The following is a 24,578-nucleotide window of genomic DNA, read 5'->3' on the forward strand; positions in this document are numbered from 1 at the left end:
GCCATTTGTCATGTGTCAGAGGATCTGAAATAAAATTCCTTTGTGTACGACTGTCTAATAAAGAGAATCTTAACTTTAATAATTTACTCTAAATGCCATTCACACATTGTTCCTCGCATACCTTCAATCTAAGGTATCAAAGTTGAAAGGTATATGAGGATTTGCGAAGATCCGAAATGTGTGTTCTGGAATAACATTGACACCAAACGCCGCCTTCTTTATATGCGAAGCCAGTGGCTCCGCTCGTAGGTGTTAGTGTGTATCAGGGACACCATCTGCTTGGCAGGGAGGAAGCTTAAATCTGTGGCTCCCAGGGAAGCAGAGGACAGGAGGACAGGTTTGCAACAGCGGAAGGAAGACAACAAGAAAGGGGCGCTCAGTCCCTCGATATTCAACAATATTTGTTGAGAGACTTAATGCGCCGGGCTCTCTGCTCGGCAGTAGTAGGGCCAAGAGCACAAACCCAAAGCCTTGTCACCTTCAAGGCCTTTCTGGAATGAAGTAGGGCACAAATCAATAAACGAACTGACAAACACAGACAGACACATTCAACTGTATCGACAAGGTTGACGCGTCAGCTGCCCTGGCTCTCCTCCTGCCCAGCAGACGTGGGTGTCCTTCCTTGGGCTGCCTTTGCCCCTCAGGCACATTTCTTTTTAAAACCCCTGTCTTCGTCATTTATGCAGGTGTCTTAGCTTAGGCAGCTGTAACAAATTTTCATGGACTGGGCAATAGACAACAAACACTTACTTCTTACTTCTCAGAGTTTGGAGGCTGGGAAGTCCAGGATCAAAGTGCTGGCAGATCTGGTGCCGGGCGAGGGCCCACTTCCTGGTTCATAGATGGCTGCCTTCTCATCATATCCTCAAATGGTAAGAACAGAGAGATCGAACTAAGCGCTCGGATCTCTCCTTGGGAGTAGGCACTAATCCCATTTACGAGTGCTCTATCCTCAGGACCTAATCACCTCCCACCTTTTAATACCATCACATTTCAACAGGTGAATTTTGGAGAGCCACAGACCTTCAGTCCATAACAGACTGACAATTCATGGTCAAGGACTAATCTTTTCATCTTTGCATCCCCGGGATCTAGCACAGCACTCGTCATAGAGAGAGCACCGAAGCAGTTACTGAATACAGAGACCCGGTCCCTGTTCTCAAGTCTAGTGCGGGAGATAGAAACAGATGGAAGATCAAGCGTGGTGCCGTGTGCTCTGCCAGCTCAGGCTGAGGACGATGCAGTGACAAGTGACCTCAGTGGCTTCCGACAGCAAAGTCCACTTCCTGCCTCCATGGGTGAGCATCCGAGGTTGATTTTGACGCTTTGCCCCATGCCTTTTCACTTCAGGACCAAGGTGGACGGAGCAGCAGCATCCCAGCCACGCAGGTCCCATGGCAGGGGGCAAGAGAGATAATAGAGCAACATGATGCTTCTAGAAGTACCTGCTCCAAAGAGGCACATGTCACTTCCACCCACGTTTCATTGTCCAAAACACATAACCCAGCACAGTCTGCATCGGACAGCCAGGACATGTCCTCCCTCAGGATGGCTCAGTTGGGAAGGGCAGCAAACGCTGAACCACGGTGTAGATGACCCCAAACACTATGACAGCAGAACACTGTGAGCCTCCGTGATCAGTTAGGGACACAGCACTTCAACTAAGTGAAGCATTAAGGGTGACTTGTTTCAGAGCCCAGAAGTGAGGTCTTAGGTGACAGCTGCCTGTGCTGGGTCCTAACCACAGGGAGGTGTCCCCAGAGGCCTTGTGGAAGCCTATGCATTTTCCATGTTTCCAGGATGGAAAAAGCAGCAGCTGTGCCCAGAGCTTCTGGAAACTGTCCAAACAAAGGCCAGTTAGATGCTCGGAGTCACTGGCTCCATCCCAGCCCAAGGATGCCGAGTCTCAGAGGATGTGGCAGGCCCTTTGGCTCTTCCATTGCCTCCTGATATGATACTGACATTCTGAGAGGTTCAGAGCTCACTGTCCCTCACCCTGGGGTCGAGAGGGAGACAGAGACACAGACCCTCTGAATGACCTGCCAGGGAGACAGTAGTCATGCCCTCTTGCAAGTGTGCCAGCCTATGCCAGAGACGTCAGTCGTCTCCACGTGCCCTCCCAAGGGAAAACGGCCAGAGCAGAGCCCCTGCTGCCCACCATGCACGTTCTATGCCATGGACCCCCGGTGCCCCTGAACCCCGTCCAAGGCCAGACACACCTTGGGAGGAACAGCAACCTGTTAAAGCCTGTTGTGAAGAAATGAGATGAGCCCTCTCTTACGGTTTTGAACCAGAGACCAGTGAAAGACGGGGCCCATCAGGCAGAAGGTAGAGTAAGTCAGAACCACATACAGCTGGCACGATGAGGGAACACACGTGACAAGGGCAGCTGCTGGTGGAGGCAGAGCACCGAGAGGACTCGTGGAGAGGCAGGAGGGGGTGGGGCTTGGCTGGCTCCTGCCTGGGCCGACAGATTTATTTCTCCAATCCAAGTCAAAAGTGACTTGATGGAGACCTTTGTTCTCGAGGACGGTCTCTGTCCTATACAACCGAAAGAGTCTAGTGTGAATACACCCAGCAAACAAATACCCTTGGTATGAGGCTCTCCCATGGGAGGTGGCACAGAGCAGTAGAAGAGGCCCAACATAAGATGTGCAAGCTGATATGTGACATTTCCAGAATGGGTGAAATCGCGGGAGAGTGGGAATCTTTAAAAGAAGAATGAAAACTTTGAAATACATACAAAATACAATGATATCCTTTAGAAATCTAAAGCTACATAAGAATATTAAAGTGAACCTTTAAATATTACTAATAAAGTCATCACTTTATTAATTCATTTATAGTACACTTGCAGACATGAAAAGCTGAGAGTAGAAGTGAAAATTTTAATGTGAATATTTTTTCCAAATCATGATTTATTTTTCCATTTTCCTTTAGTTGTAATTAGGTCCATTTTTAGTTCCTACTGTCGTTCATTTGTATCAATGTTGTTTTTCATAAATATTGGCAAAAGATGATCTGTTATAGTGGCCTTTAAAAAACAAAATAAGCTTTTGTTTTTATGAATTAATACTACTTTTGTTTTCTATTCAATTCATTTGAGCTTTCATCTCTATTAATTCCTTTTGTTTATCATGTTTGGTTTTCTATTATTGCTCCTTATCTAATTTCTTGAGTTGAAATCTCAAGTTATTTATTTTCAGACTTGGTGTTTTCTAATTAATAGATCTAAGGCTTTTAGTTACTTTCTAAATACCCACACTCCATATGTTTTGATATATTGTGTTCTTGTATTTATTCTAATAATGTGTAATTCTATTGTGATTGACTTTAATCCAGTAATTAGAGAATTATATTATTTAAATGACAGATGCACAGATTTCATTTTTGCTATTATTTTGTTGATGATATCTCATTTTATTGCATTATGATTAGTGACACTAGGTATAATAGTCATCTTTAAAAATGAATTGATATTTTATTTGTGACCGAGCACATGGACAATCGTGTGGATATTCCACATGTGTTTGAAAGGGATTTGTATTATCTATTTGCTCAGTATATGTCATATATTTCATAGTTCATCGACCTTGTTAATCATGTTATTTGTATCCTCAATATCTTTACTCGATTGTCCTGTTGGTCTATCTTGTTAATCTGTTGAAAAGTAAGTTAAGGTCTCTTACTATGATATTGTATTTATTTCTCCAATTAGTATACTATTATCAATATTTGCTTTACATATTTTCAAGACTTCATTATGTGCATAACGATTCATGATTGTTACATATCATCTTAACAGGGAGTTCCTCTCAATACAAAATATTTCTCTTTATTTTATTCTATTTGCTATTAATGTTACTATTCCTGTTTCCATCTTATTAGCCTACCCTGACACACATCTTTCCTTTTGTTTTCAATTTTTCTATTAGCTTTTTATGTACATCTTGCTAGAAAACTTCATGAAAGTTGGCGTTTTAAAAATTCAACCTGAGAAGTACTTAACCCACTCTCAAGTATTGCTGATAGGTTTAGAGTTATTCAGCAAGGTCATGTGTGTATGTCTCTGTGTGTATTATATTTATTATGCTTTCTGACTTGGTTTTTACCCACTTTTCTGCCTTCAGTAATTTTTTGAGCTGTCTTTATTTGATTCCATTTTTTCTAATATTTTGAAAGTTGTACCCTTTATTTCTATTTTTCTAGGGTTTACCTTAAAATATTGTCTGCAATCCTTTACATTTCCAGCATGTCTACCAATGTTCAGTATCTATATTAACCCCTAGTGGAAACTAAGAACAAACTAACTGGCTATCACTCCCTCCCTCCCTTACCATACGTAACCTGTTACCTCTCATATTTGGTAGTATCTGAAATTTTTGTCCTGGTTTTTACTTTTTAAATACTTTTACAATAAATTATTTATAAAATACTTTACAAGTTTCTCTTCATTTTATTATGCCTTCCTTGTAGATTTATTATTTGTTATTTGGTTGCATGTAAGATACTCAGTTGTATGAGGCCCATCTCAACTTTATTCAGATATAATTTGGGGTAAAGAATTACATGCTTTTATCCTAATGCATTGAGAATTATTTGAAAGTGTTTTAAAAGTGTTTCATGAAGGAAAATATATTATTTTTCCTCAATTATTATTTAGGAATACGTTTGGCTTTGTCTAACAAAAAGCCTGTAAAATAGTAGCTTTAAAACATCAATATGTCTTTTTCTCTCAAGTAAAAGAAAGCCCAGAGGGAATCAGCCCAGGTCTAGTGTGGTCACCGCATGGTCTGAGGAATTCAAACTTCTTCTATTTTGTTGCTTCACAGAACATGGCTTCTGTTCCCAAAGTCACCTCGTGGTTCAAAAGGGCTGCTGGGATTCCGGCCATTACATCTCCATCAAGCCAGCAGGAAGGGGGAAAGGATAAAAAGCAGGGCATCTCATCCTTTCAAGGAGACTTCCCAGAGCAGTAATTTTACTTATATTTATAAGCTATACCCCGCTGCAAAGTAGCTTAAGAAAAGAGGGCTGTTTTTTTAAAAAAAAAAAAAAAACTGGAGAGCACATCATAGTAAATTTTAAGGCCAGCAGGAATCAATAGAAGATCTTCAATGCTTCCAGAGAGTTAAAAAAAAATCACATTAAAAAACAAAAGATCACATTCAAATGATTCAGAATTAGACTATCTACAGCAAAACCGGAAACTAAAAGACAATGGAACAATGTCTTCAAAAGTCTGTGGGAAAAGTTCTCCAACTGACGATTCTGTATTCAACCACTCCCTCCAGTGAGATGGTTTTTATCTTTCACAGAAGGCTACTGAATGATGCAACTCACCAACACTAAGAAATAACAAGAAAAACAAAGACATGGGATCCAGGAAATGGGAGCCCAACCAAGAGAAGAAGTAGAAAAAAAAATCCCAGGGTACTGGCTGATGGAAAAGTTAACACATTTGAACATATTGAGAAGAGATTTTCATGTCTGCAGGAGAATTTTAGAATCAATTAGCAATGATGTACAAACAGGTATATAAACTAAGCAAATAAAATGAAAACAAGTATTAATCCAGAGGGAACAAAAAAGGATTATAATTATAACACTCTACATGGCCATACTAATACAAGCACCCAACAACGATTTCAACCACAACTTTTGATAGCACTCTATTGGATGACAAGGGAAAGATAAGTGTATGTGTTTGATGAGAAAAAAAAATGGGCAGAAAGAGCTAAAAATCTAATTTTCCATAGTTGAAAGGCGACATATAATTCTTAAAACTGATAGATCAAGAAATAGCTACATATTCAAGAAACTGAGAAATACAGAAGCAAATAGCAGCAGAAATAGGCAGAACGAGAGTCGTTGCTTTGGGAAGGAAGAACTCAGGATGGAGAGAGCCGAGGTGGCAAACTGCTCTTTCACAGTGTATCCCTAGCATTACTTTCTGTCTACATAAATGTAGCAGTTTGCTTAACAATATAGATAAATATATTTAAAGAAGAACATTAATGCCAGATATTTGGGGGTTACTTTTTCTTTGTTGGCAGGGGAGGTGATGGGGAAAGAAAGAAGGCATCTCACACACCCGCCAAATACAATAATTCTTCCAAAGAAGAATTGGAAAGCTGGTAAATGTTCTGAGTCCGTACTTGTCTGAGATGGCTTCATTTTGCCATCACACTTGAATGATAATTTATGTTCAAAGCCATTTCCCCTCAGAGCTTTGAAAATATTGCTTCATTATTTTCTTGTATCCAATTTTGCTGATGAGGAGTACGATGTCAATCGAGTTCTTGTCCTTATGTCTTGTGGGTTGAATAGTGTCCCCCAAAATATGTCCAAGTCCTGACTCTCAGTACCTGTGAGTGTGACCTTATTTGTAAAGAGGGTGAGTGTAGACATAATTAAGCGTGTCGAGATGAGGTCGTTCAGGCTGGGCCCTAGATCCGAAGTCGAGTGTCCTTATAATAAGGGCGAACAGAGATGAATGCTCCGTGAAGGCGGAAGCAGAAGGTACAGTGATGCGGCCGCCAGCCAGGAACGCCAGGGGCTGCCCGGAGCCACGGAGCCAGGGGACCGGCATGGAAGTCTCCTCCCTCTTCCCTCCACCCTCGGCACCTCCGGAAGGAACCCACACTGCCAACACCTTGATTTCACACTTCCGGTCTCCAAAACTGTGATAATTGCATTTCTGTTGTTTTCAGCCGCTCAGTTTGTGGTACTTCGCTATACCAGACCTAGGAAACTCATATACCTGTAGATAATTTTTTTTCTCTCTCTAAGGTTTTTAGGATTTTCCCCTGCATGTTTAGTATTCTAAAAATCCCACTCTGACATGTCTATGTTTGTGGGATTCTTTACATTTTGCTGGTCATGCACGGGTCCTTCAGGTCTGAGGGCTTAGGTCTTCCTTGGATTCTGGAAACTTCTATTAATTCTTAAAGTCCTGCCTCTCCTCCCGTTTTGGTACTCTATTTATTCTCTGTTAACTGGCTTTTCTTTCCCGCTTGCTGTCTCCTTACCCTTGCACTGCGTTCCCGGAGAAAGTCTTACCTGATCTTTCAGCAAATGTCCCTCCTCCATCTGTGCTCATTTTGCAATTCAGCCCACCAATTGGCAGATTTTTCCTTAATTTCAACCAACAAAATTTGAATTTCCATTATCCCTAGTTGATTCTGGTTATATGGCTCCCAAAGCCTCCTCGTCTTTTAGAGGACATTTTTTGGTTGAAAGAAAGTCGCAGTGTGTCCTCAGAGTGCCGTCATCTGGCACCTTCTTCAGACCTTCATATCTCTGATACGAGGAATCCAGAACTCATCTAATCCTAATAGTCACAGTTGTAAATTGCTCCCTTGTGAGGTGCCAGGCAATTTGCTGAGCCCTTAATATGTACCATCGTATTTAATATTCATTGCAACCCATAAGGACGGTGATATTAATATCCCCATTTAATAGCTAGGCAAATTAAGGCAGGTAGAGCTTACTGGCCTCTGATCACAGTAGAGCTAGTCAGTAGTAGAGACGGGATCCGAATCTAGGCATCTGCTCCAGAATCCAACCAAGCACTGGGTCACTCTATAATTTTGCCTTAAATTATGTTGCATATTTCACATCCCATTTCTAGATGTCGCTGTGTGCATCCGTTAAAGGATTTCAGTGAAGAGTACTGGTTTCGACCAGAGGGACTTTTTTCCCCAGGGGACATGTGACACTGTCTGGGGACATTATTGTTTGTCACAATGAGGGGGAGGGAAAGGTGCTACCGGCATCTCGTGTGTAAAGGCCGAAGATGCTGCTACATACCCTACAATGCACGGGACAGCCCCTCTGCAAAGAACGATCTGGCGCCAAGTGGCAGTGGCAGCGACATGGGGACGCTGGCGCGGAGCATCCAAAACCTCTTCCAACCCCATGAGCCCGAGGATGACTGGTCAGTAACATGAGCGGTAAGTATAGGAGTGCATCCTCAGAAGACCTGCTGGGCCCAGGCTTCACACTGCCATACAATAGACTTTAAAGGTGACGGACATACGTCCCTGCATGCCAGAGAGCTGCGGTGGCACACCTATTTGCCCCAAGGTTCCCCAGCTTCACCGACTCCAGAATCCATACAAGCCCTTAGCACCCAGTTAACATTCGCTGTGTGAAGCCTTGTGAGACAAGACACGTAGGCTGACGTGCAAACGTTGGGCTTTCTCTCTTTGTTTCTTCTTTCTCTCCATTTCAAACAGGGAGCCATGCTCTGTTCTGCTTCTTAGCCCCAGGGTTCTTGAAAGGTAGAGAGCAGAAAAAGGTTCAGGGAGAGGAGGCCAGAAGTGGCAGTTCCTAAGGGAGGAGGCCAGATCTTGGGGCATCGGGCTGTAAGATGCACTGCTGAGGCCAACCCCTAGGCTGGGGCCTCCGGCCTTACCAAGAACGCACACCTCAAACCGGCCTCCACAGCAGGGGCCCAGGGGATGCTCCAGGCAACCACGGCAACCTGGAGCATGATGCACAGAACGCACAGCCCCGGGTCCCTGGGAGGCTAGGGGTTCCTCCCAGCTGTGTTCAGGGTAAGAGGCAGGAGCCCGTCTGAATCACTATGCTAGGCAGTCACTTGAGAAAGGGCGAAGGAAAGAAGGAAGCATATAAGCAGAATGAGGGGTGTCTGAGCCTGCCTCCCCGCCCCTTCCCCCCACCTCCCATTGAAGCCACTGCGGCCAGGGCAATTCCAGAGCCACTGAACACCTGGAGCCACCGGGCCAAGCGCTGAGGCATCTTCTAGCCATTCCTTGCCCTGTGACACCCATGGACTTATTTCACACTGCTTGCCTGCCTCCCCTTCCAGCCCCACTGGAGAAACTTGACCTTGTCCCAAAGAATGAGGCACAGACAGAGGGGCGGGAAGCAGGGAGGGCCTCCTTGAAGTGTGTCCTGGGCCCAGTTTGACCAGTTGCATAGCGGTGGTGAGGTAAACCACTCTGACTTTCTCCTCCCCGCTCCACCAAGGCCAGGAGGAGGAGACGCCAAGGCTGACGGGGTCCCCAGCCTCAGCCCCAGCCCTGAACCCCTGGAGCATGCCACCCCCCCACCCCAGCCCAGCCTTCATCCAGGTGGGTCTCGCTCTGGGCGAGGAGGACAAATGCGGGGAGGAAATCTTGGCTCATGAGATCCTGTTTTTCGAACTTGAATCCCATTTCCCTATTGACCTACAGGAACATTTTGGAGATTGTTAATCTTCATTTCCGATTGATTTTCTGTCAATAGTTTCCCGCTTTGCCCCAACCCCAGTCTTTCCATCAAGTAGTGAATGGGCTGTAACCAAACATGAGGGTAGGGCGGTTTTCTAAGAAGCCTTTCGAAGAGTGACTCAACCCTGGGTGACACACACTAGACCCTCTGGTTCTGCTTCGAGTTTGTCTCCCTTGGGGTCCCCAGGACTGGTGAAGCCAGGAAGACCCCTCCCCTCCCCAAGGCAAAGTGAGGCATAAGTAAGTAAGCCGGTATGAAAGCCGTGCCTGAGTAAACCCGAAATCTCCCTGAGCTTCTTCTCCAGGTTATGGGGTCCAGAGGGAGCGACTACGCAGGAGGTGGCCCGGTCCAGGGCGCGAGGTAGGCATCAGTTCGTCCCCAGGCAGCGCCCCGGTTTAGCTGAGACCGAAGCTTGCCTTGCTGTGGGAGTAGAGGTTTGGGCTGCGGGCCTGGGGTGAGGGGGGGGGGGCACCTCAGGGGTGTCCCCACTGCGATAGGGGCCTAAGGGTTTGGAAGCTCTCAAAGATGGCAGTGGGCTGGCGAAGGCAAGTGTGACTCCACAATCCAGTCTTATGTCAGCCCTAGGGATGCCACCGGGCACGCCTCGCCTAGCCGCGGGGGTTTCAGCTTCCTCATCCATCGATGGGGTGAGTGAGTCCCTCCCTGCCCACCTTCTCGGAGCATTGGAAGGATCTGGGCACACGAGGTTTGGGGACAGTCTAGCGGCGTTAGAGATGTCAGAGAGGTGACCTCCCCGCCCGCTCCCAGTCGCTCTGGACCCAACACCCCGGGGTCCGCATCTGTCCTTCTCACCCGCCAATGCCCAGGAGTTTTTCCGCAGCCCGCCTGAATGTTAACACGCAGCGAAAACTTCAAGGAAAACATACAGCTGATGAAAATTTAATGCTATATGTAACAAAGCAAAATGAATATTTAATCCGTGCTTTTATGCGAAACCACATAACCAACTGGCCCCACGCGGCGGCGAGCGTGGCGCGGCCCCTCCCTGCTCGCAGCGCCTGCGCCCGGCAGCGAAGCAGTTAAGCTGCTGGCAACAAGCAGCTCCTAATAAACACTCGGCTAATTCTGTAGGAAAAGCACTAATTAGAAAAGCAATAATAATCGGTGTAATTGCTCTAAATTACCCTCCTAACAGAGAACGGCGCTCGGAGCCGGATCGCAGCTGCCGCCGCCCAGTCCCGCGTCCCGCGCTCGCGGCCCCGCACTCTGCTGCCCCCTGGCGGCCGCAGCGCTCCGCGCCCACCAGGCCGCAAGCAGCCGCCGCGCGAACCCCAACGCACGGGTGTCCCCTAGTGTCCGCCCAGCTGTACTGACCTGCGAACCTGCAGGAGGCTCCCGAGAATCCAAGACTGTTCCTTTGGACTTTCTCCTTTGCCTGTCGCCTTTCTCCCAGTGGACTGTTGACCAGGAACCAACATCACATTAACTGGAAGAGAAAACGAGGTCAAAAAATAATGAAATAAGTAGACCTCTAAAGAGTCCTAGGGATTTGGCGTGGCGTGGATTTGGGGGATTGCCTAGGGAACAAGATTGGAACAGATGAACCCAAAGAAGGGGCAAGGAGATTTCCTCAAACGTGCGCGCTCAGGATGGAGAGGAACGCATCTCCATCTCCGGCAGTGCTCTGGGGAGGGGGCCAGGAAGCTTCTGACCTCCCAGCCTCGCAAGGCCTCAAATGACCAAGGGTGCAGTGTCATTCTGGTGGGTTTATGCAGCAGGGACAGGATTTCTACAGACTCATGCCCATCTCTGCCTAAAGTGTTCCTTCCCAGGGTTGGCCAGTTTTTAGAGCAAGTTGGGCCCCCAGCCCTCCCTGACTTATCTGTAAGACCCTGGGTAATGTTTGAAAGGGGACAGGACTATAGGGTTCCTACATGCTCAGACCCCAACCTCATCCTCTCCCATTCTCCTCCCCACTCACTTTGTTCCAGACACACTGGCCCACTTGGTATTTACAGACACCAAGCACACCACCTAGGCCCTTCCCTCTGCCTGCAATGCCCTTCCTCCAGACAGCCATATGGCTAACTCCGTTGCTGCTCAAATGGTCCTCCTTAGAGAAGCCTAGCCTGACCACTATATCTAAAAGAACTCTTTAGCACCCCCTTACCCATCCTAGTTTTTTATTTTTATTTTTGCGTGCCTTCTTCATGTGACATAACGTGTACCTATTTCCTTATTTTTATCTCTCCCACTGGACTGGAGGCTCCATAAAAGCAGACACTGCCTTATGTTCACTTACGTATCCTCACATCTGAAATAGTACCTGCCACAGTAAATGTTTGGTAAATGCTAAATTAATTAAACAGTCACAAATCACAAAGAAATGACCTTCTAAGGGTGGGATTTCCGGCACTATTTACACTGCTAGTGAGCATGACAGAGCATGGGGCAGGTGGTGAGTGCTAGAAACCACCTGTAGAAGGATGCAGGGCACGTGGTGAGTGCTAGAAACCACCTGTAGAACGAGGGGCCCCCTTGATGTCTCTGCAAGTGTCCGTGGTCTCCATCTTAGGCATGTGCTTACCTAACCCCGTCACCAGGAAAGCATTCAATGCACAATTACCATTTTGGTGGTGGTGGTTGGGTTGTGGTTTGGCTGATTTTCAGACGATGAGGTCCCTGTTTATTTCACGGTGGGAGGGTCACCGAGGGATACACAGTTGACAACGTCCCCTTCCCATGGTTTCTCCTAACTGTAGGTCCCAAGCTCCAATGGTTTCTGGCCCAGCCGAATGGAAAATTTAATCTCCAGCTAATTTAGTCCGGAATTTGGTGACCCTCATCAAGTTACGGGGCTGTCCCTCTCTTAAGAGAGGGGAGTTCCCCACCCACACATGGCCAACATTTGACACTGCCTCTGTGAGAAGGGAGACAAAGGCCCCAGCCCAACCATTGTGTCTACTTGGAGTTCATGGGCAGGCAGACACAAAAGCCCGATGAATTCTTCATGACCCTCTGAGAGGGTGGCTCCTCCAGGCCCCTCCTGTGGTTGGCCAGGCCTTTGAAGGGGGAATAAAGACATTGTTTTCTCAACCAACCGGTTTCCTTTCTTGAGTCTTTGAACAGGGCTCTCTGAGTCTCCTTCCCCTAGCCTCCTCCCCTTGAAGATAGATGCCAACCCTGCAGTTTAGCAGAAAACAGAATCCCCACCACCAGGTTAAGGCAAGGTCACCCCAGCATCCAGAGAAACTCCCCTTCCTTCCACCACAGCACTTGCTGCTGGGGATCCCCAGGCAAGACCCTGGTTCTTGGCAGGGTTGTCCCCTTCCTGCCCCAGAAAGGGTCTCCAAGGAGAGACCTACTCCTCCATCTGCATGGGAAGGCCTGAGGAGGAAGCACCCACCCCCAAGTTTCCACTGCATCTCTCCGGAGGCGGGAGGCGGGGAGTCCGGAGGCAGGACTAGGCTGGAGCCCTGGTAAAGGCCACGCTCTGCCACAGCGCCCTCTGCTGGCGGATTTCAGGCAATGTGAGGACTGCAGATTTCACGCCCTGTCCTGACTCCCTGAGTGTACAAACCATGTTCCTTGCCCTCAAGTCCCTCCCTCACCCAAGAAGTTCTCGAAGGGAAGGGGCGGCCGGCCTTCTCTGGCCAAGTCCCTTCTCCAGAAATAAGTGGAGAGGGAGGAGAGAGGCTCAGGCCTGGGGGAGGGGCTGGGTTTGAGTTAATGAGCTATGTATTTTCCTTCTATAATCTACGGCATTGGATGCAGCAGCCAATTTAACTTCACTGAGGAATAATTTGTCATGGGGTCGTTAGGATGAAGAAGCTGGGTGGGGTGAGAAAGGGTGGGCAAGGCGGGACCAGACAGAACAGCGTCCGTCCCAAGCTCTTTCTAGAAGTCGTCCCAGGGAGCCACGTACCAGGAGCCCAAGGAGAAAAAAGGACAATGGGCTATGGGCTCCTCAGTGGCAGAGCTTGGATAGAGTCAGGGAGTGAGGGGGAGTCCTGGGCTGGACAGTACAGGAGCCTCACCTCTCCCCTGAGGACAGGGGTGTGTCTGTGTCACTCTTCAGGGCCTGGGACCTGGGGTGCTTCATGTGGATTAATGGGACCTATATAATCCAGAGATCAATAAATGAAGTGATTGATTAGATCCATGGCTCCACATACAGCTTCTATGATCTCAGCATGTGATGGAACCATGACATCCTGGCCTCATTTCTATGCCCTTGCCTCTTGCTTCCCTTAGCCAAAAATCACAGGATGAAAGAGTGAGATGGTTTGACCACGCTCTGGTCCCTCTACCACGGAGTCGACACATTTTTCTGATGGCCTGCTTTCTAGGAGGCAGCATCAGGCACCAGCTGGGGCAGCAGATTCTCTCTCCTCCCTTTTCTTCTCAGGAAGTGTGGATTCCTGCTCCTTCACCGCCGCAGGCTTCTCACTTCTGGATATACCATGCTCCTTTCTCAGTGCCAGGAGCTGCTCAAGCCAGCCTCTTGCAGGCTTTACGGCCAGTTGCCCTCCACTCTCTGGAATATAGCACCACCTAGTGGCAGCCTGCAGCCTGACAGTGCCACAGTGAAATTTCAATGAGTCAACAAATCTGTACGGATCAAGCAAGTACAAAGCATTATTCCAGGCCATCATGCCTGGGAAGAAGACCAAAAAGGAAAACAAACAAAAAACCTGACACATGCTCCCTGAACCTGAAGATGCTTGCTTTTGAGCGTAAGCTTCTGAGTTAGACCACGTAGGGGTCAAATCCTGGCTCCAGCATTTACCAGTCGTGCTATCCAGGGCATGTCATTTAACCCCTGTAAACTCCAATTTCCTCTTCTGTAACATGGGAATAGTAAAAGTATCTCTCTTAAAAGGATATTGTGACGATGAACTGAGCTGAAAGATTAAAACACTTAGTACATTGCTTGGCAGACAGTAAATGATTTTTAAATGGATGCTATTATTATTGAGATAATAAAATTATTAATTCAGGCTAAGTGTTAGAAGAATCCAAGGAAAGGTCAACCCAGTTATGAATTGGAATTATGACAGAGAGCCTAACAGAATTGGTAAAGAACTGAGAAGGGCCTTACAGATAACGTAGGGTCTGTGACCATGAGCAAGTCAGTAAACCTCTTTAGGCTCATCGTGAAGAGGGGATAAGACAAGTACCTTGGGATAACATCTTTTAGTGGTTAACATCTCCTATGTACCCACTATGTGCCAGGCTTTGGGATTCAGAGATGAAAACATTTCATCGTTGACCTCGAAATTGCAATCTGGCCCACAGCAGAGAAAAGAGGTGGTGGGCTTTCTCATACCATTCCTTGATTCCCACCCCAGTCCCCACGCCAAATGCAGAAGGCGAAGGCGAGGGTCGTTTGTTAGTATTGTGTCCTCCGGCAAGCAGAATCTCCAGGAGCCCGCCCCACGAAAAGGGCCAGGGGTTGGGGGGAAATGGCAGACCATCACCAGGTCTCAGGACCCATCCCATTCCTCCCAGGATGCTCCTCTTCAAGGCCTCCCCCAGCCTTGCTCCCTCCAGAACCTCGAGTATCTAGAATGTACAGTTCATGAGAGCAGGGACCCGGTCCACCTTGTTCACCAGTGGAGCCAGCACAACATTCAGCGCCCGGAAAGAGGGACATTCAACATTATGTGTTGAGTGGATTAATGAATGAAAGAAAGTTTTAAGAAAGTAATTCATCGTAGGGCCCTTCCTCTTAGGCCTGGCGTCAGCACGAGACTTTTCGCAACTATTTCAGCCCTCATATTGTCTCCACCTAAAAAGTAAGTATACTCAGAACCCACACTGAAAAATTTTAATATGTCCTACTAACCATTTAATCTGTGTCCTTTTTGTCCCCTGGTTAAGTGATAAGTTCTTTGATAGGCAGGGACTTTCTCTTATATGCCGAATTTATAGCTCATGGATTTCTCACCATGGCTGCACCATCCCTGAACTCATGCTGAACTTATTTTTCAGAGGCCTTTGGGCATGAAAAGTTTGTGTCAGAAGAGAATAAAGTTGGTTGTTCTTTGAGTCAGGGTCCTCTATCTAGACCTCCTGACCTCATAAAACAATGAAGCAAGACAAGATTGGAAAAGGTCTGGAAATTTTAGAATAATGAGCAGAAACTAATACTATAAATGTAAAACACTGAATATACGTTTAATATACTTCATGTTCAGAACAATAATGGTAAAAATGTAAAGGTAAAGAACACAGTTGCCAGTAATTCATAGGAAAAGACGAGTAAGTATTTAAGAAAAAGACAAGATTTAGAATTTCAGGAAAGATCCAGAAAAATATTTTTTAAATTTTAAATGAGAATTCTAGAACTGAAAAGTAAAATAACCCAAATTAGAAATGTAAGGGATAGGTTTAACAACTGATTAGACAAAGGTAAAAATAGTATTAGTAAAAGAAAAAAAAATGGTCAGAAAAAAATAATGAGGATAAATCATGGAGAGACAAAGACAGAAAACAGATAAAGAATGTAAGAGAAATAAGGGATAGAATGAGAAAGTCAACCATATGTGCAACTGGAATCCCAGGGGAGAAAAGGATGGAGCAGAAGCAATATTTGAAGAGAAAATGGTTGAGACTTTTCAAAAATCAATGAAAGATTTAAAGCCACATGGTAAAACTGGTGAAAACAAAAACAAGGATAAAATATTTAAAAAGAGCCACAAAGAAAAGATTAGCTTTAAAAGACCTCTTCATAGAAAAATCAAAGGTCCCGTCAGAAATTGGCAAAAGACACGATGAAGAAAATGTCACTGAAGAGAACATGCAGATAGCAAATAAGCACCTGAAAAGGTGTGTGACATCACTAGGGAAATGGACATTAAAACCACAATAAGTTATCATCACATACCTAACAGAAGCGCTAAAGTAACAAATTGTGGCAGCACCAAATGATGAAGGATGCCGAGATACTGGATCCCTCATACAGTGCTGAAGGTGTAAAATGGTACAGCCACTATGGGAAACAGTGTCAGTTTCTTAAAAATCTAAAGATGCCACTGTCGTACAATTCACTAGTTGCACTCATGGCCATTTACGCCAGAGAAATGAATATTTATGTCCACACAAAAGCATGTGCATGAATGTTTGCAGCAGGTTTACCTAAACTAGCCAAAAACTGGAAACGCAAATGTCCTTCCATAAGGAAATGGTTAATCAAACTGTGGTACATCCATACCTTGGAATACTACTCAGTAATAGGGAGGAATGAGCAATTGATAACACACAACTTGAATGCATCACAAAGGAATTATGCATTGCAGGAAAAAAAAATGTCTATCTCAAAATGTTACATATTCTAAGCATATATGTGTGTGTGTGTGTGTGTGTGTACACACATATATACATACTAATATATATAATTCCATTTATATAACATTCCCCAAATAGCAAAATTATACAGAACAGATTAGCAGTTGTTAGGGGGTTAGGGATGTGGGGAACGGGAGTAAGTGTGATTATAAAGGGCTGGCACAAGGGAAATCTTTGAGGCAATGGGACAATTCTATATATTGATTGTGGTGGCAGATACATAAATCTATGTGTATGATAAAGTTACATAAAATTACATACACAATACACAAACTGGTTCATGGAAACCAGATGAAATGGGAATAAGTTCTGTGGATTATACCAATGTCAATTTTAAGCTTTTGATAGTGTATGATAGTTACATACTATATTTACCATTAGGAAAAATTGGGTGAAGGGTAACTGACACTTCTCTACTATTTTTTGCAACTTTCTGTGAATATATAGTTATTTCAAAATAAAAAGTTAAAATTTTAAAAATAGGCAAAAGTCTTGAAGAAACACTTCACACACACACAAAGAGACATGAATGGCATATGAACACATGAAAAGAAAATCAATGTCATTAGTCATCAGGGAAATGCAAATTAAAACTACCATGAGATTAAAAAAAAAAAAGACCACAAGATAATACCTCATACCACTAAAATAACTAAAATTAAATAGACTGACATGTGGACAAAATATGTAGCCACAGAAGCTCTTTAACCTATTTAGTGAGCATGTAAGATGATGCAACTATTTTGTTTTCCAAAATAAACAGTTCGGCAGTTTTTTATAAAGTCGAATATACACATATTTTATGACCCAGAGATTCCACTCATAGGTCTATACCCGAGAGACATGGAAGCATGCATCTACAAAAGGACTTGTACAAGAATGTTCATTTGGCTATAGTAGCCAAAAATAGAAACAATCTGAATGTCTATCAAAGGAGAAAGGATAGAAAACGTTGTAACTCATGCAATGAAATACTACTCAACAATAAAAAAGAAACAAACACATAATAGCATGGGTGAATCTCAAAACTGTTAGGCTGTGTGAAAGAAGCCAGAGGCAAAAGAATATGTACTGTATGATATCATTTATATACAATTATAGAACAGACAAAATTAAGCTCTGGCAAGAGATACCCAACCGTAGTTGCCTTGAGTAAAAGAGGAGAAAGATGGAGGTGGACTGGTTGGAAAGGGACATGAAAACCTCACTGAAGTGATGTAAATGTGCTATATGTTAATTATCAGTCGTATGGATGCATACTTTTGTGCAACTACACTCATCACACTATGCTGAAAGTCTGTATAATTTATCGTATGTAAACTATAGCTCAATTTTAAAAATTAAACCAAATTATGCTGTGTATGTTTCTAACCACAATTAAATTAAGCTAGGAATTAATAATAAAGATATAACTGAAAAGTCCCCATGTGCACGGAAATTAAAGAAATACATTTCTAAAACACCCGTGAGTCAAAAAAAATAATTACAATGGAAATTTGGCAATATTTTGAACTCAGTGATAATAAAATGCTAAACACCAGAACTTGATGGATGCTTCTAAAACACCAGAGGGAAATTTGATGGGTTTAAGCGCATATATTACAAAAAAAAAAAAAAAAGTTTTTAAAAATTCATCTCAAGAATTTAGAAAAGAAATAAAAAAGAAAATCCAAAAACAAGATTTAGAGTTTAATAATAAAAGAGCAGAAATTAATTTAATAAAATATGTACAAAATAAATGATAAACCTAAAAACTGGTTCTTTACAAATAAAAACCGAGTTGACAACCCTCAGGACTAGTCAAGACTAATCAAGAACAAAGAGAGAAGGAACAAATAACCAATATAAAGAATAAATAGAGGGTCATCACTACAGATTCTACCTGTATTAAAAAGGTCAAGAGTATAATGTGAACAGTTTTATGCCAATGTATTTTAAAGTTTAGAGGAAATAAATTTCTAGTAGCATGCAACTATTAAAACTATCTCAAGGAGAAATAGGAAATCTGAATGGTCCTATGGCTGTTGCAACAATTAAATCTATCATTTAAAACCTTCACACAAAGGAACTACCAGGTTCGAGTGGCTTTGCCAGAAAATTTAACCAAAACCTCGGAAAAAGTATTACAAAATGTATTATTTTTCTACTGTTGTGAAACAAATTGCCACAAATATAGCAACTTAAAACAACACACATTGATTATCTCGCACTGTCCATGGCTGCGGAGTCCTGCTCAGCTTGGGGGTCTATGCTCACCATTTCACAAGGCTGTCATCCGGGAGTCAGCAGGGCTGTGGGCCCATAGATGGTCAGCTGGGGGAGGATCTGCTTCTGGGTTCCTTCAGGTTATCGACAGAATTCATCTTCTTACAGGTGTGGGGCTGAGGTCGCCGTTTTCCTTCTGTGTTTCCCACAGTTCCCGGACACATGGCCCTCTCCATAGACAGTTTGCTTCTTCAACACTAGCAGGAAAGCCTTTCTCTTCTGTATGCTAAGAGAGAGCCCTATATAAACATAATCATGAGCAAGGCTGTCTCCACAACTGTCTAGCTGTGTGGTCTTGGGCAAGTCACGTCACTTCTCTGGTCCTCAGTTTCCTCGTCTGTGAATTGGGCGCAAGCAGTGCCTGCCTCCAGGATGGAAGCTAGGTGAAGAAAGTGATTCGAAGGAAGCCCTCTGAGATACACAAAGCTCAGTCTTTATTCTTAAGTCTGGCCAGGGTTCCTCAGCTTTTCCATCCACATCTAAGCCAGAAACCCCATCCTCCCTACCCCAGGCCACCCTTGGCATACCTTCCACCCAGACCAGACCCAGGCTTACTTAGTTCCTGACTCTGGATACACTTTCGGCCTCCCACAGTGGCTCAGAGGAAGCTGAGTGTAGAGCGGGTGAAGAGGATGGGATCCAACCAGCCAGTCCCTCCCTCCCAACTTTAGACCAGCACTATTCTAACCCCGTTGGGAGAGAAGGCAGCTGCACCCAGATTCCAGAACCTCCTTCCAAACCCTTTCCTAGGAATTGTCCAAACAGGAAGTTGGCCCCGGGTTCTTCCTATTGCCCAAAGGATGCTATGCACCCCAGCACCACCAGGTGGCCCCAAGGAATCAGCTGTCTGTATCTCCACGCCTGAGGCTCCTGAGACAACATATTATTTCAGAAGTACAGAAGCCTGAAGCAGAGGGATCTCACTAGCGATAATTTAGTCCCGCCTCCTTAACCTTCTGGAGGCCACAGACCTCTTTAAGAGTTTGATGAAAACTACTGACCCTCTCCCCAGAAAAAAAGCCCCAGCACATATACTCAATATTGCCATACAGCTACAGAGCATCTTGGACAGCCCCTCCATCCCACACATCAAGGGAGTCTGTTGACTTTTTTGTAACTCAGCACAGGAATAACTGCCCTAATCTCAGCCACCTCCCTTCTTGTCTAGATAAACAAGTCCTACTGGCTCCTCTCTCTGTGATCAGACCCATGCCCATGTTCATTCTGGTGAAATTTGGGTAAACTCCACCAAAGGAGCCAAAGAAGAAAGTCACCAAAGATTAGCTTATTTAAAAGGAGGGGCTTATAAAAGTGTGAAGGACTTTGAGGTTTTGGGGATTGTAGACTGATTGTCTGTGAACCCCAGATCTGGATTTTTTTTTTTTTTTAATCAATAACTGATGCTGCTTTTCCCAAGAGAAATCATGGCCCCACTACCACTTGCATATTAGGGCACAGAGATGCTAATGCATTGGAGAGGGATGGAGAAAGAAAGAGGCAGAGCTTAGGACATAAGAGACTTCCCTCTTCTTGGTACCCAGGGGGTCACTCTGTCTTCTTAAAAAGGAGGGCACTGAACAGAGTTAACACTTGAGTTTCCAAACATTTCAGGATCATTTATTCTGCATTTGTTTACTGGGTGACAGCTATGTGCCAGGCACTGTTGTCCTAGGCACTGGGGATATGACAATGGCCATCGAGATGGACATGGTCCCAGGCTTAAGCCTTAGTGAGCCAAATACTATAGGACATAATTACACCATAATTAATCACAGTTGGGACACAGAGGTCAAGGAATATCATGCTCTGAGAATATATAAGGGGGTGAGGTCTGAAGGAGAGAAGATGGAAGAAAGTCTCCTCTGATGAAGTGATGTTTAAACAGATCAGACAGGTGAGCAGGAGGTAGCCAGGTGAAGAAAAAGGAAAGGAGAGAGCATTCGGGCAGAGGGAACACAAGTATGAAGGTGAGAGAAGGTAAAGGCGTCTGGCTGGTAGAAGCCAGTATGGCTGAAGCAGCGGTCCCCAAAACAGTGTCACTGGTCTGCACTGTTTCGGAGCTCACCTCAAGGCTACGTCAGGGGTCAGGAGCCAGGTAGAAACACTGCCAGCCAGTCTTGGAAAGGACGGGCAGATATACCCTCCCAAATCAGAGAGATACCAGCTACTTGAGGAATGCTCTCCAGTGTGGGTACCTGGCAACGGAACTCATCTGGGTTAAGAGACCCACATGCTGTCAGGTTCCTGCTATTCGGAACTACTACTACTAGAATAACAGTCTTGGAAAGCCCCCAAAGAGACCATCTAGAACAGGGGTTATCATCCTGGCGGCACCATAGAAACACCTGAGACACGTGGAAAAATGCTTGTGCTCAGACCCTGCCGCAGACCAATTAAATCAGAAGGTCCAAGCACAGGACTGTGTCATGGATAATTCCTTTTAACAGGCCCTTCTACACAAGTATTTATCATATTCACATTATACACAAATAGAGAGTAAAGAAGGAGTTGTGGTCACAGAAATTTCATGTTTAAAATATGGTTGGACTTAGGGGAAAGCAGATCCCACTTTCTCTTGCTTAGTCCAGAAGAGCAGTATTTAAAAGGTAGATTTATGTGCTCTTATTTAGAAGAAAATAGTGTTATGGGTAGCCACATGCAAAAGAATGAGCTGGACCCCTTCCTTACTCATACACAAAAATTAACTCGAATGGATCAAAGACTTTAAATGTAAGAGCTAAAACAATAAAAATCTTAAAGAAAATAGCAGACTAAATTTTCATGGCCTTGGGTTAAGCAAAATCTCCTTATATATGACATTGAAAGCACAAGTAACAAAAGAAAAACTAGATTTAGTAGACTTCATCAAAATGACAAAATTTTGTGATGCAAACAATACCATTAAGAAAATGGGTGGGGAACCCTAAAAAATGGGATAATATATTTGCAAATCATATGTCTGATAAGGGACTTGTATCCAGAACATATGAAGAACTCAAGCTCAGTGATAAAAGGACAAGTAATCCAATTAAAAAAATGGTCAACGGATCTGAATAGTCATTCCTTGGAAGATTTATAAATGGTCGATAAGCATATGAAAAGATTCTCGGTATTATCAACCATCAGGGAAATGCAAATCACCACAATGAGATACCACTTCGCACATACCAGAATGGCTAGAATCAAAAAGACAAAGGATCTGGCGAAGATGTGGAGGAATTAACAGCTTCATACAATGCTAGTAGGAATGTAAAATGGCTCAGACACTTTGGAAAACAACTTATCGGCTCCTCAAAATGTTAAACATACAGTTACTATCTGACCCATATCAGAATAAACATAGTTAATACATTCCACTCTTAGGTATATATCCATGAGAAATAAAAATATATATGCCCACATAAAAACCTATAAATGAATATTTATATCAACATTAGTCATGATGGCCAAAAAATAGAAATGACCCAAATGTCCATCAAGTAATGAATGGATAACTAAAATGTGGTTTATGAATATAATAAATTATTCAGCCATAAAAAGGAATGAAGTACTGATAAATGCTCCAACATGAATGAATCTTGAAATCATTATGCTAAATGAAAGACAGCAGTCATGAAATACCACATACTGTATGATTTCATTTATATGAAATGTTTAGAAGAGGCAAATCTATAGAGATAGAAAGTGGATTAGTAGTTGTCCAGGGCCGGGAGGGTGAAGGGGGATGGGAATGACTGCTAATGGATACAGATTTCTTTTGGAAAAGAAGAGAATGTTCCAAAATCGATTGTGGAGATAGTTGCTGAACTCTGTGAACATACTAAAAACTGTTAAATTGCACAATTTAAATGAGTGAACTGTGTGGAATGTGAATTATATCTCAATAAAGCTATTTTTAAAACACAGAATTACACCCCGCTTCTTCATTCTGGGCAAGATTAAGTCATCGCTTTCTTACATTTTATGTTTTCCGCTCTTCTTTTTTCCATGTTTCGATCCCACTCCTCTATCTGGATTTATTTCTTATCTCTGATCTAGTGTGTTGCTTGCTCATACACTCTCTCTCCCCGCCCTATATATATGTGTGTGTATATATATATAACACACACACATATATATGTCATTCCTCTCTTATTTGTCCCCTACTTCATTTCTCTAAGAAAAAATTTCAAAAACAAAAAAACATCCCAGAAATGCTGCCTTTGCAGCCTTGCTCAGGCAGACTGCTAATAAGTCATCAAGCGAGCGGTTTTCCAGGGAGTTAATGGGCTTCAGGGCTTTCCCCCTTGTCACAGTTACGTCACCAAAGTATATTTTGCAAATCACACAGATATGTCTTCAAAGAAAAAAAAGACGAGTTGGAGGGAAGATCTCCCAAGGCAGATAGAGCCTATGGCCAAGTCGATTCCCTGGGAAACGAAAGAGTTTAGGAAAACATACTTCTGAAATCTTCTCTTACCCAGGTTCGCTATTCTATTATGAGGGCCGACTAGAGTAAAGTGACTAATGACAGAGAGGACACCTGACAAAATCAGAAAGACCGAGTTCCCGGAGTATGGCAGGTTATATTTTCCAAAAATGGCTACAGCAATATTTCTGATCTAACATGCTCTTCCAAATTTTTGGATAATCCTCTTACAAAAGGTAGAATCTAATTCCCTTCTCTTTGAATATTGCTCAGCCTTGGGGTCTTTCTTCCAATGAACAGAATCTAGCAGATGTAATGTGATTCCTAATGCTAGGTCTTCCATCTGCCTTCTCCCTCCCTCCCTTCCTTCCTCCCTCCTCTTCTTCCCCCTTAACCCCTGCCCCCCACTTAGGAAGCCCAGGCTTCATGCAGAGGTCACACACGTGTGTTCCAGCCAACGACAAGCTGAGGTCTCAGCCCATGGCCGGCATTAACCACCAGACAAGTGAAGGGGGGAGGGAGGGGAGTGAGAGGAAAGAGGGAGCCTTCCCACGACTTCAGTTCTCCACTTCCACACCCACCCTGCTGACAAGAGAGAAGAGCTATCCCTACTGAATCCTCCCCAAACTGCAGATTTCTGAGATGTTTGTCACCTATTACTACATAAGAAATTACTCTATAGCTCTGTGGCTGGAAACATTTATTTTCCCACAGCCTATGCAGATCAGGAATTTGGGCATGACTTAGCTGGGTCCTCAGTGTCAGGGCCTTTCAAGGTCTGTGATCAAGGTCTTGGCTGGGGCTTTAATTGTCTCAAGGTGCCACTGGGGAAGGATACATGTCCAAGCTCTCTCACATGGGTACTGGCAGGTTTCAATTCCTTAAAGCCTGTTGAGTTATCACCTCCAATTTCTTGTCATGTGGGCTTCACATCACGTGCAAGCCAAGAAGTCAATAGAGTGAAACCGATAGCAAGATGGAAGTCACCGTCTAACCACCTCATCACAGAAGCGACATCTCGTCACTGTTGCCACATTCCAGTTCATTAGAAGCAAGTCATTAGGTCTAGCCACACACAAGGAGGGAGGATTACACAAGGGAGAGAATACCGGGAGCCATATCAGAAGTTGCTGCCACACTGAGCAAAATTAACGTCATTATTTTAATCCATTAAGTTTGGGATGGTTTGTTATGCAGTATTAGAAAACACCAAAACACAGGTGGAGGAGCTGGGTAGGAAAACTATATTTGTTGAATATTTACTATGTGCCAGGATCAGTTTACAGATGGCAAAATTGAGTCTCAGAGAGGTCTAGTGACTTGCCACAGCTATTAGTGGCAAAGTGATGAAAAC

The 24,578-nt window shown here is 44.1% G+C and overlaps 1 long non-coding RNA gene across 2 annotated transcripts in view; it reads right to left on the reverse strand.

The window, feature by feature from the left end:
• LOC118610041 overlaps positions 1 to 19,540 on the reverse strand; it is a 91,496-nt gene extending 71,956 nt beyond the window's left edge. Inside the window, exons 1-3 of one of the 2 annotated variants that reach the window (XR_004953722.1) lie at positions 19,372 to 19,540; positions 18,808 to 19,195; positions 10,576 to 10,687 (exon numbers count right to left, since the gene is read on the reverse strand). This is a non-coding gene — a long non-coding RNA (uncharacterized LOC118610041). Of the gene's footprint in view, positions 1 to 10,575; positions 10,688 to 18,807 lie in introns of both variants that reach the window. The other variant, XR_004953721.1, reaches the window with a different exon arrangement.
• Positions 19,541 to 24,578: the final 5,038 nt, after the last annotated feature.

Source organism: Rousettus aegyptiacus, unplaced genomic scaffold (genome assembly GCF_014176215.1).
Source record: "Rousettus aegyptiacus isolate mRouAeg1 unplaced genomic scaffold, mRouAeg1.p scaffold_m13_p_12, whole genome shotgun sequence".
NCBI classification, from domain to species: domain Eukaryota; kingdom Metazoa; phylum Chordata; class Mammalia; order Chiroptera; family Pteropodidae; genus Rousettus; species Rousettus aegyptiacus.